A 12,690-nucleotide genomic window follows, 5' to 3' on the forward strand; every position below is an offset into this window, starting at 1 on the left:
GTTTTTACAAATTATTTTTGAAAAATCTTGTCTTAGTGCACCTTTACAACCGCTAAGGAACATATCTTCCAAATTTTATGTTTCTATCTTTGTCTAGAAGTTTACCCCCATTTCAGTCAGTTACGCAGCTACAGGGTGCGCCAGAACTCCCCCCCCCCCCCCCCCCCGAGAAAAATGTCAAATGCCGGGGGCAATAGGTCGCCAAAAAGTGCAGCCGAAGAAGTAATTTTTGCTTGCGTAAGAAAGTTATTAGACTCTTAAATCAAAAAATCCCAGAGGGGCACCTCAGTGTGTGATTAAAAAATTATATCCGTTGCTAGGTTACAAAAATAATACCAATTTGCCCAGAATTTTAAAAAATAGCTGGTCTACTGTATTCATTTATCGGTTTGTTAATCTGTATCAGATCGAAGAAAAAGTTGAGAAGGAACAATACCTGTGAAGAAGTCGGTTCATCAGGAATTTCCAGAATGTTTCAAAATAATTTTTGATAATTGTTGATAATAATTAACGATTCTGTCTCATTATACTCGTGTACAACCTCTTATGCGAGAAAAATACTGCAAACTAGCAGGTAATGTCACCCACAAATTAATAAATGTCAAACTAAAAATTCCAGTAGACCAGCTATTTTTTAAAATTCTGGGCAAATTGGTATTATTTTCGTAACCTAGCAATGGATATAATTTTTCGATTACACCTTGAGGTGCCCTTCTGGGATTGGCGGATTTAAGAGTCTAATAACTCTCTTATGCAAGCAAAAATTACTTCTTCGGCTGCACTTTTTGGCGACCTATTGTCGCCGGTATTTGACATTTTTCTCTGGGACGCGAGTTCTGGCGCACCCTGTATATTTTTGATCATTTGCCTCCAGAAAATAATAATTAATATAAATTAGAGTAATATAAAAAATGTGATCGTATTTTCAGAACGAAATTTTGTTTTGTTTTTGAGTTACGCGATTTTTTTTTGTCAAATTTGCAATTTATGTGAAAATTTTTTTTTGAAAAAAATAAATATAAAGCAGATAGTTGTAATCCTTTGAGTATAGTTTTTATGATAAAAATGATTTTATAGTGGGTTGCCATTTAAAAAAATTAATTTTTTTGTAGAACTCAAAAACAAAAAAAAATTTCGAAAAATTTTATTCTTGTTAAATCATCACATTTTTATAGTACTTTATCACTCATCAATTAGTCTTTTCAAAAAGTAAATAGTTTAAGCAAAAAACGTTTGGTTCCATACTTTTTATTCACCTGGTATATATATAGACAAATAATATTAAATAATTATTATAAGAAGTTTAAATTATGTTAATTACCATTATAAACAATATAAAACTCGACTTTGCTCTGATGAAATTCTTTCTAACTGAAGTGAGTTGATGAAGCGTTAAAACACGTCTTTTTTTTGAAAATGTAATTAAAATAACTATAAAAAACTGAGTATTAATTTTATTAATATTTAGCCAATTAACACATCTTAACTTTAGTTAATTTTTCATATGAGCAGCTTTGCAGTAAATTACGTTCCGGCTAATAAAGCCGTTCAGCTCCAATACTTTTAAAGAGGTGTGATATTTTAAATAATGCTATTGTTTTATATAATACCATGTATAATATTGTTATTTAAATTTAAGGCTTGATTTAATAAATTTAAGCGCATAGGTGTTACAATTTTACTGTGAATTTCATATAAAAATAAATTGACCTTACAGTTGGTGTAAATATGAAACTGGAAGCGTAAAATTGTAAATTTTATTTAAAGCAAAATTTCGGGTCGCACGTGTAAGCGTAACATTTTCTATACTTGAAATAAATTACATTAGAAGTGTTTTTTAATCATTTATCGCATAGTAATCTAAATACTTTACAAATTTTTTATCTTGTTTGAGGTCTACGATTCACATTTGTCACCTAAGAGGCTTTTTAGTGTCAATTTTATAAATTTTAGACTTGTGTGTATAATAAACTCGTTTTTTAATGAGAAAACAACACAACCAGGAGGTCGAGTTCGAAATATTTTTTTGTCTTGAAAGTTGTTTTGTTTAATGATTCTTTAAAACGGATCGTTTAAAAAACGTAAAATGGGTAAATACGGCACATGAAATATATCGGAAGAAATGAAATAAATGAGAGAATTGAGGATAATAGTGGTCTCAAATTTTATCGGCGTATAGATCGTTTCTATGAGAGTGAGATCTTCCCTTGTTTCTTGTTTGTGCATTTTTGCATATTTGTTTGCTTATGATGCAGAAAAATAATTTAATTTTGATAGAAAAGGGAAAAAAGCAACTGTTATTTATCGTAAAGTTTATTTTGTACGTATATTAAAATAAATAGTACCTATGGTATTAAAAAATGAAAAATAGATATCTATAGGACAAGAATAGAAGGTACTTTTCTCAGTCGTACCCTTTGCTAAAAACATAAATGAATTTTGAATTAGGTATAAATTTTTGAAAAATAAAAGAACTTTAATATAAAGATTTAAAATATTATTAAAAACAAAAAAAATTTTTACGGCTGTTAAATAACAATGTTTATAATATGCGTACTTAAAGACTAATTTAGTTTATTTATATTTCTGTATATTTCCTATTGTCTACTTTCACAATTTGACATTTTTGTTAATTAAATTGAAACGGCAGCTTGTAAACGTCAGTTTTGTCAATACCAAAAACAGAAAATATTTTATAGTCATGGATAAAGTACAGTATTCTATTTACATACTCAGGTGATTACAAAACTCGTCTTCGACTCGTTTTTTAAAGTTTTTGTTAAATTTAAGTTTTTAAATTTTTTTAAGTTTTACATTGATGGAGGTATCAAATTATCAAAAACTTTTAATATTTTTGTAAATAATGGAAAAAATTTTGTAAGTAGGTACCTACTTATTAATTAATGATTAATAAAAATTAATTTTAAAAAATACCTATAACAAAATAAGCAAGCTACTTTATACTCGTACTACATATTCATATTTTAAAATATATGTTTTAGCATTTTCTAGTAACCAATGATAAGTGACATTATCTTTGTTAAAACATATATAAACAACAAAATAATAAAACTATCTGTTGAAACGATAATATGTTTTAACAATTTTTAAGTTTACAGATAACTTGTTTTTAACACTTGAAAGTAGGCACATTATCTTAAATTTTGATCTCTACATATACCGGATGATCAAAAATTACTGTTTGAGTTGCCAATACTAAACACATCATTAATTGACTTATCGTCATTTTTTAAATTCATATTAAATAAAACTTATTCTATTTTTCAATTTTTTTAGATAATCTACAATTTTATTGCTCAATAGCAGTTAAATATGTAAATAACTAAACAAAACCATACCTATATCTCGTTGCAGTAGCAAAACAACCATTATAAATTCTTCTTACTTCTATTATTATCAACTGTAAAGGTACGAACGAGTCTGATGTAAATGTTCAAAAAATTAAAAATGCAATACATGCAGGCAATATCATACATTAGTCATACTTATTTATGTTTTGAGTTTCGAAAAAAAGCTTTCAGAAACAGATTTTCGTGATTCAAACGATATCTTAGCAATGAATTATTTTTTGTTTATTATATACTTATAAAAGTAGATATTTAGTTTGAAATTAGATTTTAAAAGTATAATCAATACAAAAGTTATAATATGCTTTTCAAGATACAAATGTTAGTCCTTTATGAATACCTACGAATTACTATAGGACGTTAGAATTTTTCAATCTGTAACAGTAAATTGAAAAATAATTAAGACAAAACACATATAACAATTTAAGAATAGTTTCATCATTGTCAACTTGGTTGACGAAATATTCAATAAAACTGTTTTGGATAATTGACATTTTGTCTTGATTATCTACCTGTTTCAGATTCTATTTTCTACTATCAAAATGCACACTTACAAAAGTTTAATGGAAGTAATGTGTCGATATTTAATAAATGAACAAATAGTTTATTTTTGCAAAATATTTTTTTTTTAAATTTGTATTATTATTTTTTTAATATTAATTAATTAATATTTTATTTAATAGCAGCCGAAATGCATAAATCTATAAGTAACAAAATACATGGCGTAGATTTTTTCTTCGTATTTTCTTTTAAAAACGCAAAGAGAGCATCTTCTAGCATAACAGAAACATTAGGTGTTCGTTAAAATAAGTTAGCCTATTATGTATTCATAGCCAAACTCACAGAGATAACGTCCATAATTTGCAAAATTAAGCGCTTCTAATCGCCATAATTGCTCTGAGCTTTTACAAGCAAAAGCTTTATAAGCAAATTGATTTTCAATTTTAGTGTTTCTTTCAATTTTTTTTTGTCAGAACACTAACAAAAAAAGAGTTCAAGTCCCGCCCCATCAGATCCGCAACAATGTGATCAAAACACGGTCATAAATCGAGTTTTCGTCGTTGATTCAACCTCCCATGTCTCCCATTCCATCATCAACGTAATAGAGCAAATGTTTGCAAAAATGTAAATAGTTGATACCCGTACCTGAGCCCCCGTCTCGGGTCCAATTTACGATCGTTTCATGTGCGAGCGAGAGAGCCTCAGTCATCCGGATATTAGAAGAGTTCGGTTCCGAGCCGAGCCGAGGGGGTTCGCAAAGTGTCCTAAAAGTTTTACAATCGCTAGCTGTGCGGTATACGGCATGCTTGATGGCCTATCTTCCAATGTGAGTAGCGGCCATAACGCTAAGATGTATACGGCTGCGCTGGGCCCCTCCTATATGCTATATGCAATCCGCATGCCACATACCTATAGGTATAACCCAACGAGTGCAGGGTGCTGTAGTGTGACAGTCATTAGTCGTGTTCGACAGCCGCGGGCGAGTATGAGGTGAGCAACCTAACCTACTTACTGCTAATTACACCCTGCTTCTGCTATCCAGGGCCGGACGCGCCTCCCGGCCCGCGGTACACTCGCATGCCGCACGGTATGCCATGCATGCATTGTTCCCATGGATGTGCTCTTTGCTTTGAGATAACATCGCGGTTTTAACGATAATGAATATGCAGACTGCTGGCGTATGCATGCGAGAACTCGTGCAATCAACAGACACGGTTTCGGGGAATTACAGATCTCGAGACCGATATTATGCTTTTTGCATAGGTGCCAAGCCGCACCGAAAGTGAGGTTATGGCAGCAATTATGTTTACCATAAGCCAAAGGCTCACGTGCTTATGCTAATGGCGAAATTGTCACAATTATTTTTTTATGTTGGGGTATTAGCTAGCATCCGTTTTTTAATCTAATTTTTGTAGATACATAATTAAATAAAAATGGTTCAAATTACCTATACATATGTATTTTTATTTTTGATAAAAAAGTAGATTTACAGATAAGTAGGTATACAAATGCGTACCTATGATTGTTTCTTAACTCAGAAATTTATTTTCGCAAATTTTTCTAATATTTTTTCCAAAAGTTGGCTTCAGTCGAATCTAATCGGAATAAATCGTATTTGAAAATTTTGAGTTTGGTGCATATATTTTTCGCCTCCGCCATTTTGTAGACAAATTTTTAAGGAAAAAAACTTAAATGGACATTAGTTTCAAATTAAAAAAATTCTAAAATTTTATAGTTAGAATAATGCTATTTTTGTAGTTTCAGCATATTCTTTTTAATAAAAAAAATTATATGTTGAAATCAAAGTTTTCAAACGTTTTGTAATCATAATAGGAAAAATTCAATTGTTTACAATCAACTATATATCAGGTATATTTTCTGTTGTTTGCTCTAGGTGCCATACTCTAAAACTAACTACATACTACAATTTTCGTAATCACTTTAAAGAGGGTTCAATAACAGATTTAAAAAGAACTGTCACTATAAGATTTATAAGGTGAAGTGTCAAACATTAAAGAATTTACTTTTCGGCATTAATGATTATGTATAAGTATCTACTTATTTTTTTTAATAATGATTAATGCTCGTGTTTCTTAAAATTTAGGTACAAATACATAAGTATCTTAGATGTGATAAAATTATTATTATCTTAATTTTTAAATTAAATATAAAAATAATTGTAATTTGGAATGTGTCATTTGTAATTTAGAAATAACATTTTGAATAACAGTTTGGACATTTTGGGCACAAAAATTAAAATTACAAGATGAATTTTAGATGTAAATTAAAAAAAATGTGTTTTTGGATAATATTATTATTGGCACTTTTAGAATATTTTTTTAATAGATATATCTAATGTAAATGGTAACGTTTAATTTATGAAAAATAAATTGGCGGCAAATATTTAGAGATATTGCCAAAATGATTATTAGAAAGCAAAAATTACTTATTTCCAGTGTCATCTATTAACAACGTGTTTTCAAAATCAGTCATTTTATATTAGCGATTCAAAAATGTGTGGCATAATTCTAACTACGAATGCTTTTCTTACAAATGAGAATACCTAGATAGGACAGTATTTATTGAACTACCCAAAAAATTGAAAAATTACAGTTTTCCAAAAATCGGTGTGAAATTTTTTTTCTGGAAATATTTTTGTTATTGTGTATCCGATTATTATGAAACTTTGCATGTTAAGTGACAAACAAACACTCTCTGATATGGTGTGTGGTGTAAATGGAAGTGTTATAAAAGTTTCCGTTGGGTTATAACTTTTTTTTCAATGTAATAACCTCTATTTTTGATACTAAAAATTTAAAGCTCAATCATTTTTTATAAAAAAGGTACTTTTATTTTATATCGCCAAAATGTACCGTTCTTCTCTACACTGCGCTGCAAAATAGGAATTTATGAAAGTCAATATAAACGATAACAAAAACATTTTCAAAGAATATTTTTTTTATACCGATTTTTAGCAAGCTGTAATTTTTTGAGTTGGGTTAATTAAATACTGTCCTATCTTTTCATATTTGCAGAGAGAGCCTCGTAGTTAAAATTATGCCACACATTTTTGAATCACTTGATACAAAAAACTTTAAATTTAATATTTTTTAAGGTATTTGTTACCTGTAATTTATTATAATTGTTATTATTTTATCAATAAACCAAACATTTTAAATAAATGTAGGTAGGTATACGTATGTTTCGAATCATCAAATTTTAAGATTACAATTTGTTCTACTTAGATCGTATAACAGCTATGTTAAAAAAAAAGATGAAATTTCTGTTTTGTTAAAAAAAAATATTTTTTTTTTTAAATTGCAACACGATTGAAAACTGTGGTATTTTTAAATAATAGGTAATACCTAATAATTTTTATTAGTTAATGCAATATTAGGTACTTCTGGTTTCAAAATTATATTTTCGCCAGATTTCAGAGATAACATATGATTTTATTTGGTATTTTTTTTAATTTTAGTAAATAAAAAATATTTCCTACTTTTCTCATTTTCGCCTACTACGTAAACTTGCTTGATCAATCAAAATGAAAGAATTTTACCAAAACTCATTAGGAAATGCAGTTTTGTGTGATTCGTTATCTATCTAAAAATTTATTATTTTTTATTACTTGCATAATATTCTATTATTAACTTGAGGCACAAATACTCTTATCAATCTTTGTTTATCCATAAAATTTTAGTGGTTAAACTATGAAACGGTTTTAATGATAAGTTTATTATAAACCTACTTTACTGCTTGATGTTATTTCTGATTAGAATAGGTAAAAATATACGCGAAATACAAAATATCAGCTTATCAACGTGAAATAGGTACTCATTTATTAGATATAAAAAAAAACGTTTTTTTATTTGTATTAATTCTCGACACACAACTTTTAACTCTCCCCCCGGTATCTTGTTGGTGTCCATTCCACCTCGTAAATTCCAATTCAATCACAAACTTTATTCTATCCGAATAACAAATAAGAATCTAGCACACGAAGTCGTTTTTCATCCAAAAGAAGCATCAAACCCCGCCATGTCGTCGTCGACAACAATCCCCGAAATTCGTGTATAATTGTACAAGAAAGCATAGTCACGTGTTGCCGCTTGTTGCTTCATCCTAAAATGAAAGCCCTAATTGAATGTGGTGTGTTGATATGAGGGCAGCCCAGACGTCTATATGACGCTGATTGTGTGCAGATCGATGGCAAACCACCCCACCAAATGTCGGCCATCTTGATATGTGGCCGAGGTTATTTACTCCAATACTTAATTGAATTCGATTGATTAACGGTTTATAGACGAGAAATAGATTCAATTATACCAAATAATCCGCATTTTGATGAGTGCTTTTCGCTTAAATTTGCCTATAAATTGACTCGATTAGGGGGAAAGCCAGGATTTTTCAAATTCTAAATTTCGAATAAATGAGGTGATTGTATCGCCGCTTTACAAAAACATGAGTATTTTTTATCGTGATTATGATCAGAATATTCACGAATTTTAAATAAATTCGTTGCCTTGAGGCCGACGTTGGTGGTCTCTAGCGTTTAAAATAAGTAAACATTTAAAATTAAATTTTGCTTTATTTTATTTACCTACACATATTACGAGTAAAAATATTGTTTTAAAAGTTTTCAACTATTTTTTTTCTTTGACTTCTAATTAACTAATTATTTATTTTTATTATTAGTACCTACTTACTAGTTATACTATTATTTAGTTAAACATTATTGTGTGATGGGATCTTTATAAATAATTGTAATATCGGCGTCAGCTATTATCCGTAAATTTTTATCGATTATTTCTATTTGTCGACAAAAATAAAAAGATTTTGTTAAACTTATTCTTTATTTTTTTACTTACATTACCTATTGATAATAACCTTTTATTCTCCAAGTTTATGCGTATAAGACGTACTCTGTATTATAGTACCATTTTTTTTAATTTGATTCTCTAAACTTTATTACGTTTAAAACTTCTCTAGGTAATTATACCTACCAGAATTAAACTACGTATAATAACAAAAACTTTAGTTATTGAAGGTCATGGTAAGAACGATCTAAAACACTTTTCGAGAATTTGCTTTATACCTAATAATTTTTAAGGTAAAATGTTCTAAAAACATATTTCAGTGTCGCTTTTAGACTATACTTACTTAATTTTCACTGTTATATTTCTTTTAGATACCTTTAATTTAATGTATGTAATACGAGCTAAAAATATGTTTATGTAATTTTCACACAATATTAGTTAATTATATATCACTTTTTTTATTAATACATTGTTATATATATTTTTTTCTAAATTATGAAACTTATAAATGATTTAACGGATTTAAAACAAATGTATTTTAGGATCTACCTATTTGTTAAACTTTAATACAAATATCGCTTTATTTATATTTTTATATTCTACGATTTTTTTTTCTTATTTATTTTAATATTAATAAAAACTATAAGATTTTTCTTTGACTTAAATTTTTTTGCTTATATGTATCTAATTATTTACTAATCTTTGTTGGTTTTATTCAGTCTTATTTATTTTTCACCAGGTATTTTCAGCTTTTATTTGTCAGCGCTCAATATTTTAGGATTTTAAAAATATTTGGGTTATAATTTAGATTAAATTTGTACAAATTTATTTTTATTGCAGTTTATTTACTTGAAACGGAAACGAAAGCTTTGCCATTTTAAATCCATTTTATATAATTGCCTTCCATTTGATTTCTCAAATGCGAAATTTCTGTTAAATATCAAATTCCGATAACGCAACAGTTCTACGTCCATTCCTAGACATTTTTCTTCCGATTACAACACAAAGCAATAAATATCATTCCCGTATGACATTTATTCAATACTTAGGAAACGGTAAACACTTTTTCAAGTATTCTTCAAAATAACAAAATAATTACTCTTCAACTCGTTATAAAATAATGCTAGAGGCACTACTTACGCTTTATGAAGCACACCAGTTGTAAACACACATTTTAACAGATAAACCACAACTGAAATTTCAATAGAAAGTTGCTTAGAGAGGACCGAAGATTCGGTTAAAGTAGGACATTTTTTGCTTTGCATATTTAGAAAGTTGAGGTTTTGGGGTGGATTTATGGGGAGAAATTACTTCTACCTGACTAGTCCAGGTCTAGGCAAAGTAGCTTTTATGTGCCGGGGATTAATTAAACATATATGCCAAAGCAAAATGTAATTTATTTGGGTGCGAAATATTTTAATTTCAAGACTTGCGAGTGGGTAGATAAGGCTTTCTTGCAAGTGTTGTCGTAAAAACAACATAAAGAAGTGATGCATAAACACAGTCTAAATAAGAATTAATTTCATTGAGGTCAATGGCTACAATGAGTGGACCCATGGGAGACACCAGGCACTGGTTTATTACTTTGTGACAACATTGTCTTTGTTGAGTTAACAATTGATAAAATAATTTTTTATCAGCAAAAAATGTAAAGATTAACGACCACACATTGGCTAGTTTGGAATAATTTGTGACATTATGGAACTATTGTTCTAATGTTATTGCTGTTTATAAGAGATTTTATTGCGTGTTTAGTAAATGTTGCCCAGTGATTGTGAATTGAAACTCTTGCATTTTGTGAAGGATTTCTGATTTTATAGATAATATCAAAAATAATTATTACTTTTTCTCAGTGTTTATAACTAAGTCGAAACTATGAAAATTTATTGTGTTAATTAGATTTTTTTTTTAATTTACTCTGGTAGTAAATTATAGAGTTGGCTTTTGCGCCAAGCAAGTTGGAGGTAACAATAGATCATGGAAAAATTCTTGTCTATTGTGTTTGGGTCTTTTCCATTGGCCAGCAATGATGTGTCCATTTCTATTCATTGTCATCCCAAGGCCAGACCATAAAAAATTTAGTCGAGCCAATCACCGGACGATACTTTCCTTTCCAAATGGTGTAAGATATTTCCCATCCATACCAATTATCTCTTTAAAATTCGGCTCTCGAGTACTTCGTATTAAAGTTTTAATTAACACTAAATTAAAAGATTGATTGGAATGTTTTTGCAATAATCCACATGTTATCACAGTTTATACCAAGTGATAACCGCTTTTATATGATTCCATTCATATCAGACTCCAGTCGAAATGGAAATAAGGTTTTAAATATTTCTGTTTTTATGTTGTTATTAAAAGTAAGTCGTATAAAATTCCTGACAGGAGCGCATAAAAACCTTTTAAAATAGCGTGCATTCGAAAATTTCAGCTTTGGTTCTGTAACGACCCTTAGCCATACTTGGAAGGGCCATTCGGGAGCAACATGGTGGAAGGACAATTAAAAATATATAGCAGTAGGAGGGATTTACATTTTATAGTTTCTTTCACGGGATATTTTACAAATCAGTTGTGTTTGTGACATGGCTAGAGCGAATTCGGTGGCTTTGAACACAAATTTCGGTAATTATATTAATGAGCAGATGCGTTTGCATGATTTATACAAGCGTAAACCACGAAAGAAATTTACGAGCAAAAGGCATAAGTCGGTATTAAGTTGCTTTATCTTATCTTATCTCGAAATCTCCATACTTGCTCTCGACATTTGTTATGAAACCTTAATTAGGCGTTTGCATAAAGAGCTTCAAAATCCGAATAATTTATTCAAAATTATTCTCTAGAGAAATGACAAGTGTACCGAATTAATGGCCAATGTCGAATCGTTGCTAAACGCTGATTGGTTTCACCTGTTTCACTGGTTTTATTCGTCCAACTAAATTTTTGACCAATCAATTAGTTCACAATTAATAAATATTTTTTCGATAAGCACTGACCCATTTGAATTTTTATCACAAATTTGTTGCAATAATTGGTTTAATTTGTTAAATTTGATAAATTGGTTGTTTTCAAAACAATTTTTTGTCCTCGTGTTATAATAAATCCTTGTGGATAGCTTGTACCTGACTCCATTTTACAGAAGATGAGATTTTCATAATACAAAGTTACTAGCCATAAATGTCAACAGCTAAACAAGTCATTCTTTTCTTATTCTTTCTTTTATGTCTGAAAATTCAGGATTATCTTTTTACTATAACTGATGACGTGTAAATGTGAACCGAAACATGTCTAACTCATTTTTGTTGGAAAGTTTTAATAGAATCATCACTAATTGAGATAATGACTCTGTCATTGGAAGGCTTTTGAACTTTGAGCATACCACTGTTTCTTGCTCTTTTGTGATATTATTTGATTAAAATAAACGCAATTTTAGTGATCTTAAATCTGTTACCTTAGTAGAACACAATCTTTGCATGGCATTTACAAGTTTATTTCTAAGTTTATAGTGCATTTGTCACTCGTATAAAAATCTTTTTTCATGCACTTTTGCAAAATGGCTTGCTGTAACGACTGTGTTTATGATAGAAATAGATTTCGTTTTCTATTTATGTCTACTATAACTTTTTGCAAAAAATTAATTACTATAAATTTGTCGATTCGCAATAATCTTCTCTAATCTGACGTTTTATGGGAAGACTAATATTGTAAAGTTTTAAACGTAAATGGAATAGAGGGTCCAATTGCTTAGTCTTATTTAATTAAGGTTTTGGGAATGGGATAATGACACGAAACATGCCAAGTTTAGGGCATTTGTTCGTAAATTATCAGCTTATGTGACCTTAAGTTGTGCTTACTTTATGTATCGAAATAAATTTGTTAAAGATAATTTGATAATAATAAATCTATTGAAAAAATAGTTTTTTAAATTGCTTATACTGGGTGCTCCAGAACTCGCGCCCCAGAGAAAAATTTCAAGTAAGATAAGATACCAGGAACATGGAAAAAAT

General features: G+C 29.2%; 1 protein-coding gene across 3 annotated transcripts in view; it reads left to right on the forward strand.

Moving 5' to 3' along the window:
* The first annotated feature begins 4,747 nt into the window (after positions 1-4,747).
* The window catches only part of LOC123006926 (homeobox protein abdominal-A homolog), a 124,134-nt gene continuing 116,191 nt past the window's right edge, over positions 4,748-12,690 (forward strand). For 2 of the 3 annotated variants that reach the window (XM_044401853.1, XM_044401858.1), the window contains exon 1: positions 4,748-4,859. The gene's annotated coding sequence lies outside the window, so the exon portion shown is untranslated. Of the gene's footprint in view, positions 4,860-11,282; positions 11,309-12,690 lie in introns of those variants that run through there. The other variant, XM_044401855.1, reaches the window with a different exon arrangement.

Source organism: Tribolium madens, unplaced genomic scaffold (genome assembly GCF_015345945.1).
Source record: "Tribolium madens isolate multiple individuals breed KSU strain unplaced genomic scaffold, Tmad_KSU_1.1 Scaffold_3;HRSCAF=73;Tcas5.2_LG2, whole genome shotgun sequence".
NCBI lineage: Eukaryota > Metazoa > Arthropoda > Insecta > Coleoptera > Tenebrionidae > Tribolium > Tribolium madens.